Below are 23,115 nucleotides of genomic sequence, written 5' to 3'. Positions count from 1 at the left end.
AAAACTATTCCTGTGTAGCTCACATAATTCTCTGTGCAAGCAGCAGGCTCTGATAAAGTGACTAAAATAGGAGAGCACATATTTATGGGATAATTGAGCCTAGCAGCCAGGCTTTGGGAGAGTTAGACATACAGAGAAGAAACTATCATGACAGGCTCAGCATCCTTGGTGTTTGCTGTAGGAGTAAAAAATAAACAAAATACTTAACATCAGTGAATGTCGTTTCCTTTACTTCTAAAGTTGGAGTAACAATCTCTATTGGGAAAGCTGTACTGGTATTCAGGACAGAGCCGGGAAAATACTGGTGTCCCTGAAACACCTAGTCTCAAACTTTAGTGTGTAAATCACCTGAAGGCTTGTTACAGCTCAGATTTCTCGGCTCCACCCTTAGCATTTCGGATTCAGTAGGTCCTGCATGGGAACTGATAATTTGCATTTCTGTTAAGTTTTTAGGTGAGCTAGTAATGGCCTTGACACCACACTTCCAGAAATATTGTCCTGGACGAACACTTTTGCAAGACAACTTGTATCATCTATTCACACAGATCGAATTCAAATATATAACTGAAATTCTCATAGGTTAAAAGAACAAACAAATATAATACTTCTTATAGTATTTTCTACATAATTTTTATTTCAATGTATTAGTTGCATCATGTGTCCTGGGATCTGTATAGTGGTAAAATTAATACATCAGTCCATTTACATATTTTAGAAAGGTTTGCACCTTTCTAGTTCTAATGGTCTTTCTGTTAATTCAGGATAATATAAAATGTGAAACAAAAGCTAGTAAATAAAATGATATATATATATATTAGAAATATTACAGTTAAGCTTCACTTTTATACTTTATATTTACCATTTTTATTTCTTTTACTACTTATCTTTTAAAATCTCTGTTTCCTTTGTAGGCTTCACTGGTAAAAATGTGTTCGTAATTCAATTATAATTTTTTTATTTGAAGCCATAATGAAGTTAACCCACTTTAGATTAAAGACTAAGCTGTAGGAAAGCTAACTACCTATTTGCATATGAAGTACATTTCCCTTTTCTTTCCAGTTTTGCTGAATGATAAAAGAAGCAGCAATGTTATATCTTGGGACATCTTCCAGTGCATTATCATCCTAGGTTTTTAGTTAGGGCTAAGCCAGTTCCGCTTTGAATATTTTATATTGTTGACAATCTAAAGGAAAATGCCATTAATATGTGTTATCTGCAATTTTGTAAAATGATTAAACTCTGTAGGATACCAACTTTTTCCTTTATTAAATCTTTAATTCATTTAAATGTTTTTTTTTAAAAAATCAGAAAACATTTAAGTAGATACATACACACAATCATGTGAGAGTTCAGATTTAATTTTAGCCCCATGATTCTGAAAATGTATTTGATTCCACTTCAGAGGAGATAAATAATTTCTGTCTTTCATAGAGAATTAGTTTTCCATTGTTGCTCTGATATTGCTTTCATGGATATAAATTTGCAAGAAAAATAATTATAATCAAGTCTGATTCAGAACTCCATAACCAGTGATCACAAGCAAAAGGCACTTCTCGAGTAACAGGGGAAAATAAAATCAATACTACATTCTTTTATTTAGTTCTGCCTATATTCTGTGTGACTGAAGAGGGAAATAACATTAAAGATTTCTCCTACTTAAAAGAAAAAAAGTGCTGTAAACAAGTCAAAATAACTTCTAGTGAAGAAAAAAAAAAACATCAGATGAGTAAATCAGGCTTTTTTTTTTATCAATTCCTTATTTTTTAATTCTGGACAGAACCTCTTTTCTAGCTGTGAAATTCAAGTCTAATCTAAGAGTAGTGGTCAGCTCCCTGTTTTTACTCAGTAAGAAAGACTCATGTAATTAATATATGCCAACCATATCAAATATGTTTTCCCATAAGCACTCTCCATTCTCAGAAAAAAAAAAAAAAGGAACGTACCTGTGTAATATTTTATTTCATTAACAGACATTCAATCCATTTGCTCATTAAATAGAATAAAAGTAGCAAAATTTGCTCTTCTAAAGCAATGCAAAGCCCTAAATATAAATTTTTAAACATCAACTTTTAGCTTTCTGAGACATTTGATTTTGAAAAGTATAAACAAATGAATAAAATGACAAAAGCCACAAACATAAAAACATGCCACAGAATAAGACTAAGAGCTTCAAAGAGCACTCTTAACTTTAAGAGAGTCGTATTTCATGCGATTGGGGTAAGAATAATTACATTTGGCTAATACTCAGGGTCTCTAAAGGATGTTGGTACAGGGATGCCTTTGTGTCTTTGTGTCGCAGACCAAGAACATGCTTGGCTTCCAAAGTCCTCTCACTTTTCATTGGCATCTATCTCTCACTTCCTGAGTGGTCCCTGGAAGGTTTACTAGGATGGTCGCTTCTTGAATACTAACTCGACATTGACAACTCCTTTGAAGAAAACTTTTTACATTTTATTATCTATTTGTTGACTTTTCAGGGATCATAATTTTAAAGGAGACTGTGTGAATGCTAATGATTAAGTCTTTCTTGGCAATGCAAATTTGGGGTCGTAATATTTTTAAATATTCATGCCAATATGATGTGTAAAATAAGATGTAAACTTGGGGGAAATAGGAAGCCTTATAAACTCAAAGTTCCAGAGATTTAAGCAGTTAGAACTTTGAAAAACACTATATTGTATTTTTATTTGCCCCAAATTTTGTGAGTAAAAATCGGAGGGCACATAAAAATGATAGAGACTTCATGAAGAAAATTCTGGGGATTATATAAAGTTGGTGCAATCTAATTTAATTCCTGCACCTACATCTGGAGTTTCATATAGTCATTGATTTTTCTCCAAAACTTGTCCTGTAGTTTATTGCCTTCATTTATTCACACCACTTTTTCTCTAACAGCTAAACCCTGTCATGTCTACCTATTGAAATCCTATTTATCTGTCAAGCTTCAGCTAACATGTCACCTGCAAAGAAGCATTTTACAAACTCCATACCCCAGTCGTTAGCAGGGAGTGCTCCATTTTCTGAACTCACATAGTATTTTTATGCCATTCATACAACAAGTTCCCATGCATTATGGTCATTTGCAACCCATCAAGATTGTATGCTATTTGAGGATAGGTATTATTAATTTTTCAGTCCCCAGAGTACATTGAAGAGCTTTGGGTAACCTACAAACAGTTGGTAAATAAGTATAGGGAAGAATATGAGGCATTTGTTGTCTCCCACATAATTCAGGAAAGAATAAACTTCACTCATTAATTAAACATTTATGAAAAGAAAAAAATATTTTGTCATTTCTTTAGATGTATTGAACTACGTAATTCTCTTTGTGGTAGATTGATTGTTTTGATTGCTTTAATTCTTCACTCATTCCTGCATCCTGAACCTTATCACTTGCGCAACTTTGCCACGCCTACCATCCAGAGGATTATTGAGTAACCTGGCTCTGTTCCACATGTTTGTCATCTGTCATCGGGCACTCTGGCATGCCATCGCCTATGCAAGCCTAGGAAAGCTGATAGCCTACTGATCCACACCCCAACATATCAGGAGTCGACCAAGACCAATAAAGCCATCTGACAGCCATTCCAAATGTGTTAGCAGTAAATACTTCTTAAAGTTTGCCACCATTTAATGCTGCTGCTTCTCTGGTAGTTCTTGCGATCGACTAGAGGCTTGAGTGTTTGTTTTTTTTTTTCCTTGGAAAAAGTACTCTGCCAAGTACTTTTGGGTACAGGCTGCTATGCATCCTCTGTAAGTTAAGGACTCACTTAAACGACTTTAAGACCATGCTATTCGGCTGAGTTAGGTTTTCCACAGCACTTGTCTAGAAGTACATTGGTTTGTAGACTGCTAAGGCTTTGGAGTAGAACTAGAATTAGTCACATATGGCAGAATGAACGGATCTTGCGTTTTGTCTGAAATACTGTTATTCTTTTAATGTTATATTTTCTGAATATATAAGGAAGCCTTTTCTCCTAAGCTATCATAGTAGACTATATTATTGTAAATAGGGGTTAAACATTTGTAAATCATATATTTTTCTCCCTGCCTGACCACTCCAGAATTTGGGGCCTCTGATTAAGCTTTCTTATATAGGAATTTGCTTGTTTGCATAGGGTCAGTGTGAATCTGTCCTCCTTGTTACTAGGACTTATTAGAAACATAGGTTTGTAACCAAGGCCTTAGCTAGAATGTCGTATTTGAGAATGGTGCTCATTTAATATACATGACTGGACACTAAGGTACTAAACTCGACTCCATGGAGTCAATCCTTACAAGGTCCTTTCTGGAAAACTGGCCTGGTACCAGGTTCATGGACTTTTGTGTTCCTAGTCTTACAGGTGAGTAAGGAAGGTCACTTCCTGGTAGACTTGGGAATCTTAATATAGTTTGAGGATCTTGAAAAGAGAAGACTTCATCCAATTTATAGGTAACATAGGAGAAATGTTGTGAGTATTTGGCTTGAAAACTTCTAGCACAGAAAACCAAAGAAGGACTATATGATGTTATAATTCTTGCTATACCTGTCTAAATAATCAGAAAAATCAGATAAGACCAGCCACATTTTATGATGAAGAATACAATTTCTTTGAAATTTTTTTTTTTATAGAAATGTGGAGTGGTAACTATAGAGAGAAATTGCATGTTTCAGTAGAAAACCATGTGTAATCTAAAACACATCCTTTTTTGGAGGAGGAAGTTTTGATATCGTCCTGCAAATTAGACCAGATCCTGTTACTTTGTCCAAATTATCCGTCCCCTTTAAGTTTTCAGTTATTTCAGTTTCCACCAATGTGTAACTACATCCTTCCAAATTGATGTTTCCAATTTTCCTGTTGGATGCTACCAAGAACTACAATCCAACTGCCCAGATTGCTGTTAGGAGTGGGAGTTACCTAGACAGTGACTATTTCTTCCAGGTCATAAAGTCCTGAAATCTACAGCCCGACTACTTGATATGAGCCTCAAAGAACTCATCAACCAGCAAACCAGATTTCTTCCTGGATAAGCTGTTATCTCAGTGAGTCCTACAAAATGCTTGAATAATATTTGCCCTTATATAAGAGATAACTAATAAATTTCCGATATTAATGAAATATATAAAAAAGATATGCTTTTAATACATTTCCATAATAACAGTTTACCAGGACTAGAATTGTCCTTTTTAACATTGGCTGACTGTCAATCAACAATAGTTTCTCTGATTTTTTTTAAGATCTTTGAATATATATGCTCACTTTCCAATCACTATATTTCACATCAGCTCTGAGAAACTTATGGTTCAAATGAGTAAGACATGAGAATAATGAATGGTTTCAGGTCGTAAACCAAAGTCTTCATGGGCAGATTGACTCACAGGCTGAAGTAATTAATTCCTGATCTACCATGCTGGCTTGCAGATTGCAGGTTTCAAGATTTCAATTATTATGGTGATTTGTCAGTTTCTCTTAAATTGGACTTTGAGGTCCAGACTTAAATTGCAGAATTTGTTTATTGCCAGATTAACCTAATTAGAAATTTTTCTGTGTAAAACTTGGTAAATGGGCTCCTGTTTGGCCATTCATTCATTCAAGTCCATTCAATCGTGGACTTCCCAAAGGGAAGGGTAAATGATTATGTCAATATATCAGGAATAGGAAATATATACTTTAGATACCATATTTTTAAAAATAAAATTATCTGAATTTGGAATTTTGTGAAAATCTACAATATGTGATTCATAAAAGTATAATAACTTGTTAAATGTCAGGTAATTAAAAACCAAATATTAACTTTATTGATTCAGAATATTTGATTGGAAATTTATACCATCTTCTTATTGCTAGTAAAATAATTAATATATATTTAGTATTAATTCTGCCAACTTGGGAAACATGTTATCCAAAGGCTATGTAAATTATGGGCCATTAGTAAAGGCTTTTCCCAAGAGAACAACATTCTAGTTGATTATTTGAATAAAAGTGAAAATTTGTTAAAACCTTTTCAAAAAGGTATTTCCGAAAGAATTTGCATGTGTCCATCCATCAGTTATATGGCAAAAAGAAGTGACTATGTAATATTTTTTTACGTCTAGGTAGATTTGCATGATCATCCGATAGATACACTTTGCAGATCTGCATTCTTAGTACAGCTTAAGAACAATGAGGTTTCAGTGTTATCTGCATTACACGGAAACACCAGTTCTGGGAATAACTTGTCAATTTTTATCATAAAGTGATAGATGCGATTTCTTATTTCTTAAGAAGAAAAATAACTGTCCGGCAAAAACCTTGAAAGATAGAGTATCAGTTATCAGGTTAAGATCTAAAGAGAGGAAGAACTAAATTTGAATGTTATCCTTTTCACTTGGTCACTCTTTGATTTGAACCTGTTATTTATCCAGTAACTCCCATTTTCCTCATCAATAAAATTGAGACACTTATGTTTAATTTACAAAGTTCGTATAAATACAAAGCATACTAATGCAGTGTTTCCCAAACTGTTATTATGTGTGCGCCATTCTCGTAAACTGTGTCTTTTCTTCATACCGTCCTCTATTATTTAATATTTTTAAAAATTATATGTATGTAATCAGATATACATAATTACAAAATTTTTTATCAAATTAGGGAAAATACACTACTATTATAGATGCCAATGACTTTAAACAAAAATGATAACAATATAATGTTATTAATATTAACATGATGTTTGATGACAATGTAAGCATGTCTGTCATGTTGACTATAATTACCCTATTTCAAAGGTAATTAGACATCTGAAAGTATAGATTAAAGGTAACAATTAAATATAATTAAATATAAAATATATGATCAGAAAACAAAAAACAAACAAACAAAAGACCAGGTAGGGAATCATTAAAGCAAAATGTTGAATTTTTCTTAATTATATGGATTTGGTATAATATCACACTTCTTAGGAAATCTATGGTAAGTTAAAGATACAAACACTAAAGAATAAAATAACAAAGTTCTAGGTAATGATATTTCAAGAAGCTAAAGGTATTAATAAGCATTATTCAATCCAAAAAGGCAAAGAGAAAAAGGGAGAATACACAACAGAAAAGACAAATAGAAAATAACAGCCATTTGATAGATGTAAGTAATCATATCAATAATCATGTTAGAAATAGTCTGAGCATTGCTAAAAGAACATAAACACCTAAATAATTTGGGAAATATATGTTGTTCGCAGTTTAGAAAGTTTGATATTGTTAATTACTCTCAAATTTATCTTTATATTCAACACATCCCTATCAAAATCCCAGTAGCAGTTTTTGAAGAAACTGAAAAGCGTATTTAAAAATTCATATGTAAATGCAAAGGTCCTAGAATATTCAAGCCATATTTAAAATGAAGAACGAATTTGGAAGACTAACAACAATAACACATCTAAACAATAAGAATTTCAATTTTTATCACATGGACTTTTAGAATATGCTTTATATCAACTTTCTGAATACTTATGATGATCATTTGCAGTGATCGAGACCTGATTTGTTAACTGTCTACATTTTATTATCTTCTCTACAGTGAAAAACTGTATTTACATTCTTTTAATCTCAAAATGTTTTTTTTTCTTCTTGCCTTTTCCAACATTCAATCACACTCAAGCTGATGCATTACACCTTAATGTTTAAAACACACTAAAAATACAGGTAGCCAGATTCAGTACAGGATAGATATGCATTTGGTTGGATGCTCTATCTACCTGTAATGTCCCTTCCCTAAATGCACTGCTTCTTATTTTCCTGTGACCAATACAAATCTATGTAAAATATTAACTTTTATAGGTTAAATTTTAGGAAAATAGAACCATAAAACATATTACATTTTCAACATGTATTGATTGCTGTCAAACTGGGTGAAAGAAGAAAAAAAAAAGCGCGATGCAGAAACAGTGACAGAAAATAACAGTAAAGAATTTTGTCAACTTACTTTAATGTAGTAGCAAATGAAGCATTTATTTTTTATCACCTGTCAAATAAGAACTCATTTATTTTAGACAGAGAAATACCAGACATTGTAAAATGAGACACTACAGCAAAAAAGAAAGAGTCTGCATCACTGAGGATGTTTATATAGTCATAGAAATTTGGAACTCTGGTGCATGAAGACATTATTTACAGATATATGAGGTGCATAACAGTTTGGATTGAGGCTTAAACTAACCTATATGTCACAAAACTTTGTCTGTCTTATTGTGTTTATATGATGTGTGTTGTGTTAAAAGAAATATTGGAGAATATATAGTTTGCCAGCTATTCAGAATTTTTTAACACTACCTGTAATTTGCATATGACAGTAAAACTTTGTGAACTGCTTATCTTTCTATTACCTTATAAATCTACTATTCATCTCTCTTCGTCTTACTGGGAAGTCCTTGAGAATGGGTCCTGTGAGAGCTACATTGGGCTCCATTGCCATCTAGCTTCCTGTTATATTTAGATTATGAATATTACAGAAAATCAGAGAACAGGAGAGAGAGCCGTCAGCCATTTCTTCCCTATCATCTCTCTGTTTTTGCACAATATCTCAGACAGTAGTTATCTGTCCAGGAGTAGTGCTCTTCCAGTCCTGCTTATCACTACATTCTTGTAATGCTGTTTTCTCTCCTTAACACTACAGATTTGGGTGTTAGACTAACATCCCATGGATACTTTTCTCCAGATAATTCATCATCTCTCTTGTCTATCAATCTGTAAGTGGTCCCTTCATTGGGACCATCTGGAGACATTCTGTTTCCTACAGTAATACTAACTGATAAAGCATATACCGAATGCTTGTTTTGATGGCAGGATATGAATGTTTTCATAAATATCAGAGTTGTTTGGTATTAAGTAGCAAATATTTTACTATTTATATAAAATAATCATATCTGAAAGTTACTGAATGTTAATGAATAATAGGCAATATGATTTTTCAGTCCTCACAAGAGTCCAGTGAACTAAGGTTGAAAACTAACCAAAGTCAATCTAGGGGTAGTTCACGATTGTCCACTTCTTTTGGTAATTATTAGTTCCTTATGGTGGTAGGCTATACAGAGCTATTTTCCAACTTCACCAACATGTAGTATGTCATAATAAAAGCAAGTCTTAGATTCAATTTTTGCAATAATGCATTGGACCTGTTTTTAATAGGCTTAGTAAAAGGCCCACACTTTATCCAGAAGCAAAATCAGAAGCAAAATCAGGAGACATTGTCCTCTGTGAAGGAGGGGAAAAGCCAGTACTAACTAGATTTAGAGTGTGTGCCCTGTTGAGAAGGTATTAAAAGGCTCAGCTTTGCAGTTTCTTACAGCTCATTGATATAATAAGAATGATATCCATAAAACGGTGAGATCCATAAAACAAGAACAATGAATCTCAACCACTGTTTTTGAAAACCATTCATTTCATCAATGAAAAGTTATTTCTAATATCTCTCTGGTTAATTGACATACTCTGTTTCAGATTTCAATAATGATATTTGAGGTGCCTAGGAAAGCCAGTCTATTATGTTGATTCTGCTAATGTATTTCAAATGTTAATCACCCCAAGGTATAGATTAAAGGTAATATAATCACTTCCTATAATGCTCAGACAGACGTATTTTTGATTAGTTTTTTTTTTTTTCTATTAGGGAAAAAACAAAAAACAAAAACAGCTCCTAAATAAATACAAAGATTTTCTTGTGGTCGATAAGGGTCGATGAGGACCGTGCCCCAAGAATCACTATAGCAGATGTGCAGATGTGGTAATAGGTTGTATATACTGTCTCGTAATGCCCATGTCTTTTATCTTCTCATCATTAACTAGCGCCTCTTTTTTTCCCTCCTTCATTTTTGTTCTTTCCTCTTCCTCCACCCAACACACCCTCTTACCTCCCTCTCTATCTCTTGATCTCAGCCTCTTACACACACACACACACACACACACACACACACACACACACTCACAAACTGACATTTTGCTAAACCATTATATTAGTTGATGGTTTGCCCCTAAACACCTATGTATCTCTTAATAACAAAGACATTGTCCTGCAGAATTAAAATACAATTATTAAACTCAGTTTTAACATTAATTCTGCTGAAGCAAAAATTGCAGCAGTAAAAAGTAGGAAAAACTTTATTCAAAGCAGTTACAGTAGTGGAGAGAGATCAGAACACAGTCTGAATTTAAATCCACTAAAATCAAAAACTGGGGAATTTTAAAGATCTGGGTAGGCCTTCTCCATTTACTAATTGGCCTTACCAAAAGAAAGAATAAACTTTATCACCAAGTTAGGTTCCTACCCTTCCACAGAATAGGAGATAGGGCCTCTATCTTTCTTGATGATTTCATTTCCAAGGGAAGGCTCCCAGATCTTTGAGATAGGCAGTCCTTTCTCAAAGGACTAACAGGAGTTTATTAAACTAACTGGAGTCTTTAAAAAAGATTCACATCTGAAAGAAGCAGAGAAAGACTTTGCTAAAGTAAATCTTCTAAAGTAAAGGAGGGGAGAGACCACTTTGGTTAGGTCACCTGGATCCTTCAAGGGCCTAGAATAAAAGGGAGGTCAGGAGGCAGAAAGCAGCCTAACTTTAATCGAAATGAGGGAAATGTTTAGACCATCTTGGTTAATACAAATTAATCATTAAATATTAATTGTTCACTAATAGAAAGTCAATATTAAATTTTCCTCAGTTGTCCCCAAAGTGTCCTTATAGTTATTTTAAAATCTGGGATTTAAAAAATGAACATGAATTGTGTTTAATTTTCTTGAGTCTTTAGTTTTCTTAGATGTCAAAAAAATGCTTTATTTTTTTTTATGTGACGTTAACATTTGTGAAGATTGCAAGCTTGTGTGTTTTACAGAAGTTCATCTGTAGTGAGGTTGTTTTTGTAAGTTAGCATGTACACAATATAACAAGTAGATATTATTTTTGTCCCTTTTTAAAAATAAAGAAACCGAAAGGGAGGTTAATTCTATGAACCCAAATCACACAGTTTCTAAGTAACTAACAGAGCCAGGATCTGATGCAAATAGTTAGATTTATAACTTCTAATCATTATAGTCATGCATTCTAACATAGCCCAAATATGAACTTTTCTTGTTCTGTGATTATTCATCAGCAAATCAATGGCTATGCTTTATGTCATTCATACATTACATACACATGTACGTGCATGCATACATACAAATATAGCGTCCTTCTACCTGCCAGGCTTTGTTCTCAGGCCTTGGTATACAGAAATGCATACAATCAAACCACTGCTCTAAAGATTATTAACACTGCAAGATTAAAAAATAGGCAATCCAAATTTAAGGCAATAGGCTAAATATTATATTCTATTGGTGGAGCTTAATCCAGAGTTGAAACCCTAGAATGATTTCTTAAAGGAGAAATAAATTATCATGCATTACCTTTATTCTCATAGTTAAGCTTGCAAATACTTAACAGTAAATTTATTTACTTTAAGTTGATCGTTAAACTAAAACCATTTTATGATTATTTTAGCAGTGCATTTTAACTTTAGCAATCTTTAAATCTTCACACAAGTATGAAGAATCATACTCGAAAGTTTGAACATCTAGTCTTCCTGTCCATCATAAAATGGTGAATTAGCATGAACCGTTGATTGCTTTCATCACCAGCAGCTTTAAGTAAACTAACAAAAAATGGGAGGGAAGCATGCATCTGACCAGTGTATATAATAAGCACCAAGAAACTGCAATGTAGTTCAGGGACTGTCCACGACCTGCGTGGAGTGGTGGCAGCTAATGACAGAATAACCCCAGATCAGCAGTGGGAATACAGTTTGGGGGATGACTTTTAAGTTCTCCTCTTTCGTCTTTCTCATAAGCCCAAACCACCCATTTTAGTGTTGGCATGAAAATGTCAAGGCTGAATAAAGAACCCCTGTGGAGAGAACAATTCTTCCTCAGAGCTGGTGAATTGCAATCTGATACTTCCAGTTGTGATGTTTTTCTAAGTGATTTTTGGTTGAGACTTTGTCCAGAGACGTTGCCAGTTCAGAGTCAGCAAGCAGAGGTAGTTGATGACAGTTCTGTAGTGCCTGGTGCTTTTGAGCCCTTGGATTCATTGCCGCTCATCTTGACAAAGGAAACCGACAAGGTCAGCAAATGAATAAGATCATTTAAAAAGACTGAGAGACGATTAATTTATAAAAATCAGTTATATCTGTCAAAATGAGTATTAGCCAACTAGAATATATAAATAACACAGTGGCAACAAGAATTCAATTACCTAGGACTTAAAGAGGAAAACATAAGATCTAAAAAAGAGAAATGTGTTATAACTATACTAAGTGTTATAGAGAAGACTTGGAAATATTTCCCATTCTATTGATTCGGATGACTTAGTAATAAAAGATATTAATTTTTCTAAGATGAACTTATAAAGTCAGTTCAATCTCAATCCAAATTCCATCTGTATATAAAGATCTCCCATAACATCCGAGTTAAACTCTTTTAAAATGTGTGTGTGCGTGTGTTTTAAAAAAGATCCCAAGGGCACAAACCATGAAGAATTGGTATATTACTAGATTTAAATTAAAGATTTCAACAGTTCAACAATGACAAGATAGAGTTACTGACAAATGAGACTTTTAGAAAAGATATTTCCAATATCTAAAACCAATAAGTGCTAATATCTAGATTATATAAAAACTCGTAAGAACCAATAAGGAAAAAGAGAAACCAAAAGAGAATAATAGATGGAAATGTAATTCATAAAAGAATAAAGACAAAAAGTAAAATGAATATATGTGCTCAGACCCATTCATTAATTAATGCTATTTTAAAACAATGTTGCTTGATACTTTGCACTTTTCAGATTAACAAAAATTATGAAATTGGATAATGCCATGTGTTGTCAGAGATTTGGAATATGGAAGATTCATGCACTGCTGACAATGAAAAAGGCTCATGTAGCTATTCTGGAAAGCAATCTGGCAGAATTCAGTCAAGTTACGCATGGTAACACTATGATTCAGAAATCTTATTTTTTGGTTCATACTCAGAGAAATTCTAATACAATTTTATAATAGTATATATTATATCATAGATTGTGGTAGTGAAGCAGGGAAGGAAATCTAGTTGCCCTTCCTAGAGCTTTGTGTGAGGACAATTTAATGAAGCACATGGTTGAACAATTCATAAGCAATCTGGATAGATTTTTTTAAAGTTCATTTTAGTATAAAAATAAATAAAAATTATAAAATCTATTGCATAATGCAGCTAAACTAAAAATATACGTAAACGAAATTTAAAGAACACTTACAAATAAAAAGATCTTCATCAAATGTGTTAGAACAGTTGAATGTGAAGGGAAAATGAAAGGGCATTGGAATGGGGAATAAATAGAAAATACAACTATGACTAGTGAGGAACTAGAACAAAAAATTATTAAGTGACTTTCCTACCTCACAAGTTTGGGTATCAGACTCTGAACCCAAAATGCATTCCATTGCAGCTGATATGGATTTTAGGGAGCTGCATCTGATCATCACTTACCAGAACTCGCGGGATCGTATCTCCTGATAATAAGATAGTTCTATCTTGTGTAAAACCTGGGATTTTTTTCCTTTCTTTCACTTCCTCCCTTCCCTCCCCTTCCCTGCCTGCCTCCTCCCTCCCTCCCTCCCTCCCTCCCTCCCTCCCTCTTTCTTTCTTTCTTTCTTTCTTTCTTTCTTTCTTTCTTTCTTTCTTTCTTCTTTCTTCTTTCTTTCTTCTTTCTTTCTTTCTCTCTCTCTCTCTCTTTCTCTCTTTTTCTCTCTCTTTCTCTCTCTCTCTCTCTCTCCCCCCCCTCTCTTCCCCCATTATTTATTTTTGCAATATAACAATTTCTGATTGTGTGAATTGGTTATAGCTGTGGGATTTTTTAAAATCCATAAATCAAAATTACTACTGTACTTTTTGTCAGAAAAATTAAAGTGGATAAAAAAAACATGATATTTTGACTTCAGAATATCTGTCTGTTTATCTCTGCATACCTTAGATGTGGACAAATACAGCAGGTTATTTGGGACATGTCTTAATAAAATTTGGATGACATAGATCTGGAAATTGGTTCAAATGTAAAACAAGGAGCCCCAAATGAAGGGAAAGATAGATATATCCTGGCTATTGTTACAACACTGGTAATTTTTTTTTAATGGTAAAAGTATAATAAAGGTGGAAACTAAAATTAAAGAAAGTAAGCAGTATCGATTCTTCTAGTTACTGGACCATCTTCTGATGCTTCTGTTGTGGTTGCTACTTGAGCAGAAATGATATTTACTCATAAGATAACTCACAACAATTCATAATCCAAAAGAGTCTACATGTGGATAAGGAGTATAACCAGGTAACAACAAAATGCAGATTGTATTCTGTTAAAGAGCTGGGTCATATTAAAGAGACGTACTAGCAGGAGATCCATGCATCCTTGCTAGCACTAATTCTGAGAAAAATTATCAGAAGAGTACATCACCTATCTTGCTGGAAGGAACTATATCCTTCCTAATGTGGCTACCAACTTTTGTGAGTAAATACTCCTAGATTGTATTATAATTAACAAGCTGCAGTAGGTGAAGGTGGCAATTTAATAAACTTAGCCTGAGAGAGTTAAACTGCTCTACTCCTTCTCCAACTAACAAATTATATACACTTTGCAAAAAAACAAACAAACAAACAAAAAACCCAGAAATGTTAAGGACAGAGGCAAAACTAGATCAGCAATGTGACAATAATTTGGTACTATGGATAAAAGTAATGCATCCCCAATATCTGGAACTTTATGTAACCTGGTTTTGGGGGTGGCAGAGAGTAGTCACCACATATGTGTTAAATGATTAGTGAAGACTGATGCTATCCCCCTTTGTCAAGTCCTCCTTAAAAAGGTGGCATGCACATGAAAATGAAGGAAAGGAAGAAGGACTAAACCAGGTGAAATTGTTTAGGTGGATACTGAAAAATGGAATGAAAAATAAAAAATAAAGATGGTGGGCTTGCAACTGGAAAACTTATAGCACATCATCAATGGTTGACTGGTTGGAAAACAGCTTCAATTGTAGCCAAAACGTTTGCTGTTTTGGATGAGCGAGCGTTCAACTTTGAGAATCAAAACTTAGACATAACATAGTTGATGAGAAGCTAAATATTTCCCCTATAGTTAAACAGAAAAGAATCTGAAAATTTAACTGAAAGACATAGATCTTTCAGCACAACACCTTACTGGAGGACCCCAGGTCTTAGGCAATTGCATCTGAGAAATGATTATCAGGAATATGTGGAACTTTAGGAGATGTCTGGTTATAGATGGTAAACATGCAAGGCCCATAGAGAGAACATTCTAAAAGGCCCAAAGATAAAATGTAGAGGATATAGATGATGCTCCAGTGGAAAATTGAAAACTGTGGGAAGAGAATATTTTGTGTTGTGTAACCATTACATTAAAATATAATTGAGATGGTATTATGTGCAACTGGAGAAATCTGAACCTACCATTTGTAAATTGGAGGTGAGCCAGATTTAAGCTTGACTTGATTAAAATTGGACGTTTAGAAACCTTTGAAATTTCTCTGGCGCTCTCCTCTAATAAATATTAACTAAATGGAATTCTGGGAAGGCAACAAGAGATTATTCCTCTGATTAAGAAAGAGATTGAAGTAAAAGTATTGATTTCCACTAACTACCTTTTTAACAACTCCATCTGGTAGATATACAAGGCAGTTGGTTCACAGAGTCTGACAGCAGCTATTGGGGAGCAAACAAGGCAAATTTTTAAGAGATTTGTTTGGAAGAAATATGGTCAAGCCTATATAACAAGAAATGCAACAAGACAAGGATTATTGATATGTCATAATAGATTTGGCTAGCCCCATCTTACCCATTCCTTTTTCTTTTTTTTTTTTTCAGGCAAGGCAACCCTTGGTTGACCTCACAGATTGCAAGCTTACAATCCCTTATTTTTTTTATTTTTTTATTTTTGATGCCTACAGCATCTGGTCTGCCTAGGTGGTCTCCCATCCAGGTACTAACCAGGCCCAACCCTACTTAGCTTCTGAGATCAGATGGGATTGGGTTTGTTCAGGGTGGCATGGCTGTAGACACTCATTCCTTTTTATATTATAGCCAAACCTTACCCATGTTTATGTGGAGTAGAATTCAGTATACTTTCACAACTCTTTCAAAGGAATGTGTAATTCCCTGGCACATTGTCATAAATTAGTACAATAGCACTTAGACATTCAAATCCTTGGAATCCATTGATACATTAAGTTGAAAATATAATGATAATTGCTTCTTTCAAGAAACAAGAAGACAGTAGTTACTCTTTATATGACAAATAAAGACTTGCTGACTTAGCCAGACAAAATCCAGGATCCAACAGAGTCTGTGAAATGTTGGACAATTATAATGGGCTCAAGCCTCTCTCCAAATATGAGAAATAGATTACTACTTTTTATTGACCCCATAACAAAATAGGAATACAGAAACTAATGAGATAATCTAGGTTCTGGTGAATTCCATCACTCTTTTAGGGATAATTCTGAACCCTATCCACGAGGTCCTAAGAATTTGAATGGGGCCTAAAAATGAATAACTATTAAAACATTTAAAAGCCCTGTGGCTCAAACATTGCTTGTAGGACCTTGTGATCCCAATAATTTTTAAAGTTTCTGAAATTATAAAGAATAAAGTGGAGTTTTGACAAGAATTGAAAAGTACACTTCAGTGAAGATTGCTTGGATTTTGGATTTGAAATATACCTATTGTAGCCACTCAACACAAGAGTTTTGAAAGACAATTAGTACCTTGTTACTGGGCTTAAAAAGAGATTTGCTTTTAACACAGAAGGATATCAGAAAGCCTAGGGAATGGAAAAACCTATCATGTTATGTGAAACATCAGAGAGATATTTGAATGAAGAGGCAGCAGTTCAAGATTCAAGATCATGTGACAGGAAATGTTAGGGGGAGTTCATTCACTTTATGAAAAGCCTGCTTCTATTCCTTTAGAGCTAGCTAATGATGGAGACCACAAGACCTCCCTGCTCACATTGTGGCGTGGTTTGAACTTTATTTTCCCTTGAAACCAAGGAAAAACAGGCTTTTTGACTTACTGATGAGAATCCCTGGATGGAAGGTCATGCTGTTGTTTGGAAATCAGTGAAAATGGGCCCTGTAGTTGGTCAAATCCTAGTGAAGGAAGACGAGAGTAAATCTATATCATAAATATAGCTGAGTCCTCAGTGTTGATCAGTGTACGAAGAATTAGGTATATATCCTCAGAAAAATATTAAAACATTTACTGATCCTTGAACTAGGCACGGTAGTCTTGAGATATAGTGAAACAAATAGACCCTAGATGATTGGATACCACAAATATTCCAATATTGGCCATTTAGTTATGGAAGTTCTTATGGAAATTTAGAGGAAGTATTAAGACCCAGTAGTTGGCAGAGAAGAGGATTGGGATTTTAAGGCAAGTGCCGTGGGCACATCTTTAGTATAGGACACCTGGGTTAATGAAATAAGATTACACAGTGGTGTTCAACCAATCCAAAGATGGGCAAAATTATGAAAAGTTCCTTCTACATGCAGTGAACCACTGTTATGTTAAAGGATTTTGCATAGTATCATCAGGAAAGAATGTGCCTGAAGATAGCTTAAGAAGACATTCTTGAGGTTAAAGACTTATGCACAATGACAAGTGGATTATGTCGGAACTTACTCCCCAGTAGACAATTTCATAGGGCAACCCCTGATTTTTGGTGAAATTTTCTTTCCTTCTTTCTCTCCTTTCTTTCTTTTACTTTCAAATCACACACATTCCTTTAACTCTAATGACAAAAATATATATGACAGTTTGATTAGCGCTAACTCCAAAAGGGCAAACAGGAGCTGTAGAAACAAAATTTGGAATTCCGCATCACACCAAAATTAAAATACTGGAGTCCTGTCCTCATGTTGAAAAAGATTTGCTAACTTAAATATGTACATTAGTGGGAGCCTCTTATAAGACTAGTCATGACTGTTCATCAGTAAAGAAGTAAATGAAACCATTTATGGTGGACTGAACATGTTAGGTTCATAGAACACCATATATATCAACATGCTGGGAGAGGGCATGAACCCTTACCAAAAAGAACTAGTGATTGTTTTAACCTCTATGAAATCTAATATTTTAAAAATCGGTGGCCAGAAATGCTAGAGATCTGGATGGTGGACTGTTTATCTATAAAAATAGGAATACTGTGTCAAATTACAGCATAGCATTACTCAGGAGTAAGCAAGGTCTTTTGTTTTCTGTTAACTCGTGTACTACGTGTATGAAGGTGTTTTTATTTCCCATGCTTTACTTTCATTCATGCCAGGAGTGAAGAGTCAACACTATGTCCTACCTATGAGACTAAGTGAGGAGTATTACTTAATGATAACTGGAAGCCTAAATTGGGAGGAGCCTTTTATCTTATACAAAATATAGTTATCTTTAGAACCAGATGGAATTCAGAATTTAATGAACAAGGGCTTCCAGCCACAACTGTAGGCATTAGACATGTCATTTCTTTAGAAAAGGAATGGCAGATAATACTGTATTGAATAGGTGTTATAGGTGTTAAGCTTTTTAAAATTTCTCAGTAATACCTGTATTATATAACAAAGGTTGGTAAATTTTAATTGATTAAATGAAAAATTTAAAAATGTACATAGATTATGATCTCTGTAATAGTTGAAAAACATTTTGGAAGACTATTCTGAAAGCCTTAAATATTACAGGGCCCATGGAAAAATGCCAGAAAAATAAGTAAATTTGGTCTTAGAAGATTGCAAATGTAATTAATTATCTATACATAAAAAAGTTTCAGATAACTGTAGATTATAGCAAACAGAATATTGTCATAAGAGTATATACAGTAATCCCTTTTTATTTGTGATCTTGCCTTGCACAGTTTCAGTTACCCATGGTTAGCCATGGCTAGAAAATATTAAATGGGAAATTAGAGAAATAAGCTTTAATTCGTAAGTTTTAAATTGTGTGCCAGTCTTAGTTGTGTGATGTGATCTTATGCCCTTCATTCCTTTGTCCAGGCTATTCACACTGTATACGCTACCCGCCTATTGGTCACTTAGCTATCTGGGTTGTCGGGTCAACTGTCATGGTATGACAGTGCTGATTTCAAGTAACCCTTATTATGATCTCAATAATTGAAATTTTAGCGATGGTTCTAAAACCATTCACATAACTTTTATTACAGACTATTATTATAATTGTTCTATTTTATCGTTTGTACTGTTTATCTCTTACTGTGCCTACTTACTGTATAAGTTAAAGTTTATCATAGATATGTATACATAGGAAAAAAACATATTATATATAGGGTTCAGTACTATCTGGTGTTTCAGGCATCCACTGAGGGGTCTTGGAATGTAGCCCACATGAATAAGGGTGGGACTACTGGACGCATAACTGTTAAGGGAAATGGTCTCAATTAAAAAGGAATTTATACTCTTCGTTAGATAACTAGTGAATGACGTGGTGTTTAGCATATGTTGATTTCTTTGTAATGCATTGCTCTCTTTGTTAGCAATCTCTTTGCCTAGTGTCTAATCATGAAAAGCTTATGCATCTCCAGTCATATTTAATAATTTACTGTTTCTTAAGTATGTCATGTTTGCTCTTACCTCCAGGCCTGTCACTATGGTATTTCCTAGAAAGAGCCTGATCTTTTTGCCTCACCATCTCTTAAGCATTCTTGAAATTAACTTTTCTAGGAAGCTTTCCTTTTCCCTGAATTTGGATAGGTAGGTGCTCCTTCTATTTGCTTCTGTATAACTATAATCAATCCCAGTCCAAATTCCCATTTACTTGTTCATCTTGATTTTCAGGCCAGAGTATCTCACAGTGTAATTCACAGACCACTGCTTCGGCATCACACGGGAAGTAATTTAAAAAATGTGTGTCCTTGGATTTCATCCTAGATTCATTATATGAAAAACTCTGAAGCCTGGAAATTGGCTCTGGTTATTCTTATGAACACTCATATTTGAAAAACCTGTGCTCTGCTCCATATTCTCTGAGACAGCCTTTGTACTGAGCCAATAAGTTTACAGAACTTCAGCTTTGCTCCTGATACCAGTTAGTTTCCAACTGGATCAGATTTCTTGCACATGAGTAATTTATAACCCCTTTAATAGGAGTAATATAGCAACAATAATAATGAAATAGTCCAGGCCACATTGTTTGAATTATTTATGTCATTTGCTGTGTTCTAAGTGTAAACACGAATCTAGATGTAAAGTTATTGTGATTGAAATTCTTCTGTTACTGCAAATTACAGAATACTTGATAATTATATACAAATAAGTGGAAAAATTAAAATTAGCAATATGTAGAGGACTAGTTCTAGTTTGCTAACATTAAATTACTGCATGCCAAATAAACCTGATGCAATTGGCAGTTGGGACACAGCTTCTTCTGAGTTTACCATGTTTTAACACTGTGCCTTGTAATGGTTGTAAGCATTTCTCCCCAGTTTTTAAAATGTGAACTATGACACTTGCTTTCGAATAAGATAACATAATCGTTTTTGTTCTTCCTTAGCTAGAATACATCTTTACTTATTTGAAAATTTATTTTTTAAAAAATTTAAAACGATTTTTCAAGTTAACTGCTATTTTATTAGAGGCGCCATGATGCAACTTGAATCCAGGGCTGTCCCCATCAGCTCTGCTGATGGAAAGGTGTGGCTGTGCAGTGTGTGCGGGTTGAGAAGGGCCTGGGGTCTGACGTTATAACCCCACCAGCCTCAAGGCAGGAGGGAGCAGGTCACCTTTGCCCTCCCAGCCCGACTACCTCGCAGGTAGGGTAAAGCAAAACAGAGTAGTTGAGGGGGCCTGGAACCAAATGTGCAAGGCTCTGGCGCCAGCTCCTAGAGCCTTAATGGCCCGCCACTCACCCTGCCCGCACCCCACCCACCCTGCCTGGCTGTGATGAGGAAGGAGGCTGCCAGCGGCTGGCCTGGCCTGTAGCTGCTGGGAGCACAAGAGTGTGGAGAGAAGAAAGGGCTCTCAGGAAAGGCTTGAAGGAATCCAACGCCATGAGAGTGTAGGCGATCTCCCAGAACCGGTCAGGGAGGGCAATAGGGTGGGTGACAGCCTCCTCCGGGTGGCCCTGAGCAGATGCAAACCACTTCAGGAGACACCACGCACTGTTCCAGTGCCCAGGACTCGCCATTAAGGAGTTGCTCCAAACCTTCTCACACAGTTCAGCCGGCTGGGGAAATAGTGGGAGAAAGGGTGGCCGATGACCCCTGCAGGGCTGCGGGCCTCCCCCACCTCCAGTCCCAGCCATGCCAGTTGGATTTGCAAGTGTAGGATACTCTGTGGTCATCCCTACACTAATCACAATCCTCCTGGCAGAGCAGCTGGTCCACAACTTGCTCTCCCTGCCTCTCAGGCCCACTTGCTGGATCCAGGACCCAGGTTCAGGAGGCTTTCTTAGAAGCAGATGGCCAGGAAGAAGTGCTTCTGACAGGTGGGGTCCTGAATCCACAGTGAACCCAGACGAACTTGTAGAGCAAAACATATCCAGGTGGGCTTCCTGGCTTGTGTCGGCCATGCAGCAAGCATTGGGGATGGCAAGGGCGGGGAGGCGGAATATTCACATATAGAGGAAGAAGGAAAGAGAGAAAGAGAGTGGGGCGATGGAGAGAGGAGAGAGAATATCTCGCCTGTGTTAGACTGTTTGACCTGATGATACAGGGCCCCCGGCGACAGGCCTGGTCAATTCTACTTGGCATCAGTGCAACCATAAAGAGAAATGTAGATGGAACTGTTGAAGGCATGTGGAAGTACTTGTTCACAAAACAGTTTTCCAGATGATGTAAAAACTCATTTGGAAAACTTGCTCTTCAAATGGAGTAACAAGGAAACAACACAGAACTAGAAATATATATAAATACATATAAATATATTCATTATATATATACATATAAAACAATGGGTTCAGATTCAGGTATTGGACATAAGGAGTGCAAAAAAGTGAGTCCTGAGAAAGGAAAAATAAACAAGGTAAACCTTAAAAGTGTCCTCGCTAACTGCCCAACCAGGCTTTACTGGCAGTAGTACAGACAGAGGGAACCCAGGCAGAACCTGCCGGTCACCACGAGTGGAGAAGGCGAAATTGAGAGTCTGTGGAGACCGAGGTGGCAGAGAAGGCAAGCAAAGAAGGGTGAAAATATGACCTATAATGAGAAAATAAGAAAGACCAGAAATGACACCAATGTAAATCATATGCCGAATAGCATTTTATATATATATATGTGCCAAACTATATCAATGATGCTATATTGTATTTAATTTTTTACATAAATTATTAATATTACAATGTGTAGGCTATTTCTAATGTCTTTTTCAATATTCAGTTTCAGATGTAAAATATTCAAAACCTACCATTTAAAAATAATATTTATTGTAATGTGATTTGGAAATTCTTACAGGTTTTGTTTTTTTTTTTACCATTAAAATTTTAGGTTTCTATTAGTACTTTACGTGTATAATTTGTAGTTATTGTTATTTGATGGATATGCCTTTGTTAACTGTACACTTCAGAAACAATAGCGATAATCGAGGTTTTACTTTTGATATTTTACCTTATAACCCATTGGGAAATGGCAAGTTACTGTTTTTACTTTGCCAGTGCAGTACTTTTCTTCTGCTACACGCTAATAAATGGCTCCTTTAAACTATTGATTTCTCCTATCTGCAAGCTACATTTATCACTGCTGCATTACTGAATTCTATTGCATAGTAATTTGCTTTTTAAAATGTATTTGATTTTCTAACACACAAAGCTAAAAGTCACAAATACCCTGTAATAGGGAAATGTATGAGGTACATACTTAGCATATGGTTTTTAATGAGCATTTTATTGAAAACATAAACGGATTTAAAAGATGTTGTTAACAGAAGAACAAAAAGTTAAAAATAGGGTTAAGTAAATAAAAATGAAATGTTCCAGTGTGTTACCACTGGTGACGAAAAGTAAACTAACGATATTTCACCATTTAAACATATTTTGTAATATGCTCTCAAGTATTTAAGGTTTGTGGGGCTGCTCTCATTACACTTATTTCTAAGCC

General features: G+C 35.0%; 2 pseudogenes; both read right to left on the bottom strand.

Annotated features, from left to right (window-relative positions):
* Positions 1 to 15,961: 15,961 nt before the first annotated feature.
* On the bottom strand, positions 15,962 to 16,080 carry LOC118609541 (annotated as a pseudogene).
* A 4,847-nt stretch (positions 16,081 to 20,927) lies between these two features.
* On the bottom strand, positions 20,928 to 21,632 carry LOC118609314 (annotated as a pseudogene).
* Positions 21,633 to 23,115: the final 1,483 nt, after the last annotated feature.

The sequence above is a fragment of the Rousettus aegyptiacus genome, unplaced genomic scaffold (assembly GCF_014176215.1).
Source record: "Rousettus aegyptiacus isolate mRouAeg1 unplaced genomic scaffold, mRouAeg1.p scaffold_m13_p_11, whole genome shotgun sequence".
Taxonomy (NCBI): domain Eukaryota; kingdom Metazoa; phylum Chordata; class Mammalia; order Chiroptera; family Pteropodidae; genus Rousettus; species Rousettus aegyptiacus.
The sequence above is the reverse complement of the archived record's forward strand: the minus strand, read 5'-3'. Positions and strand labels throughout refer to the sequence as shown.